Genomic DNA, 2249 nt, shown 5'->3' on the forward strand with positions numbered 1-2249 from the left:
AGTGTTTAAGAATGGATCTCTTCGACGAAGAGGGTGTGGATCTCGAAGCAATAAGGGTACGTAGGTTAGCGTTCGCAGATGATAAGGTTATTATAGCAGAGTTTATCGGAGACCTACAAAGAATGCTGAATAAACTAGATGCAAGCATGAAGAGCATGGGACTCAAAATTAACGCAAATAAAACAAAAACTATGGTGTTCGAAGGAAAGAGTGAGAAAACACCATGCAATATTTTATTAAATGATAAGAGAATTGAACAAGTTGATAAGTTCGTATACCTTAGTAGCTTATTCACTAGGGACGGGAAGATAGATGAGGAATTAGATAGACGAATAAATGAAGGTAAGAAGGTTATTGGTAGAGCAGGTCCCCTTATCAGAAGTACAAATACATGAAATAAAGCTAAAATGGCAATACATAATTCTATATTTGTACCGACTGTAGTATACGGTAGCGAGACATGGACTTATCAAGAAAAAGATAAGAGTAAAATTAACGCAACTGACATTAGATCCATGCGTATAATATGCGGGAAAACCCTAATGGACAAGGTAAATAACGAGATAATTCTAAAAGAATGTGATACAGAAGAGACACTAGTAGACACATGGGAAAGAAATCGTTTAAGATAGTTCGGACAGGTTGAGAGAATGTCAAACGAACGACTAACGAAACAAGTTTATCAAGGTCAAGTAAATGGCAGCGGGCCCAGAGGTAGACCGCGGAAAGAATGGTTAAATTGTGTGAATGAGACCCTAGTTAGAAGAGACATAAGAAATCACAGAAATACGAGAGCCTGCATCAAAAAATGCATGGACATAAAGGAAGCTAGAGAAGTATGCCAGGACAGGAAAGTATGCCGGCAAATAGTTAATAAAAAGAGTGTCAGTAGAGTGAATGACGCCTGAAACAAAGACCTTGGCTACTAATGGACCCAAGTGGGGAACCTTACATAACGACTTCGTGAGGTTCTTCGCTTGGGGTGATTGCTAGAGAGATTGATCAGCAACCTGGGTCGGAACAGTGTTGCGGAACGAACGTGTTATTTACTTAAATAGCACAAGAATTCTGGATCAATCTGAAAAATCTCTATCCCATCCACACACTACTCCTTTGCCCTACCGAGCGAGTCACGCCTACCCCGAAAGGGAAATGGCTTAATGGTGTAATAATAATAATAATAATATATCGTAACCCTTGAGTTCTAGGGGTTGTCTGTAAATAGGCAAAAATAGTATCTTCTGTGTGATCCTTCTGAAAAGTAGCATCTCACAAGAGAAACGCTATAGCGCAAACTCCAGAAACTCCCTCCTCAACGACGTTACGTAGGATCGAGAAGGGAGAGCTTTAAAATATTCTTCTATATCTTGTGTATGAAAAGCACAGGTCGCAGGAGCGTGTCAGTATAAGAAGACCTGAGCCTAAACCCTCTAGAAATTGTCCGATAATTCGCTCTTTAAAAAGAATAAAATTTCAAGATATGGAAATCTTTTCGAATTGAGTTCTCTCTAAGAGTGCCTAGTGGAATTATCTCCCATGAAGCTGCCGAGACAAAAGATTCAATTTCAAAGCGATCCTTGCGTATCAGAGTAAAATCTCAGATTTTCTTTTAAGAGTCTTAAAAGTGAATCTTTTAAGAGTGTCTCCGAGTATGCGAGCTATTGAAAATTTACATAGGGTAAAAATCCCTCTTTCTAAAAACGCGATTAACTTTATAAGAATATTATTTGAACTTAAGAGATTTCAAAACCCTCTATACTCTGTCGAAAACACGTTTCGTCGAGTGAAGACTAGACCGAGAGATGAAATTTTAGAAAATAGAAATACGACCCAAGTGTCGGTCGAAAGTTTTGTATTGAAGGCTCGTAGGCACTCGTCCTCTCACTTCCGGCCGCCCGCTAAGGCAGAGTAACAAAGCGACTGACTGTTAGACCGAGTGGCCCGAGACCGCCGTTGTGTATTCGAACGTCCTAAGTAGCCTCTCTCGCACCCAGACCTGCCAGATCGTACATGAAATTTACCCCCACCATATCTACTGTTTGGGAGCCGCAAAACAGAAGGTGCATGATTACCACTGTGAGTCAGTGTGTAAGCCAAAAATGCACGATTCGACTTCGGTTTGCTGCTCTGCAATGATTGTCGATCTGAAAGCTTCGGAAGACTTCAGTGGTCTTCTATTTATATCTCGATCCCCATTTGAAAGAAATGGAAGAAATTGGCGAATTTAATGTTTCGCGTGATTCTTCATT

This window comes from Belonocnema kinseyi, chromosome 6 (assembly GCF_010883055.1).
Source record: "Belonocnema kinseyi isolate 2016_QV_RU_SX_M_011 chromosome 6, B_treatae_v1, whole genome shotgun sequence".
NCBI lineage: Eukaryota > Metazoa > Arthropoda > Insecta > Hymenoptera > Cynipidae > Belonocnema > Belonocnema kinseyi.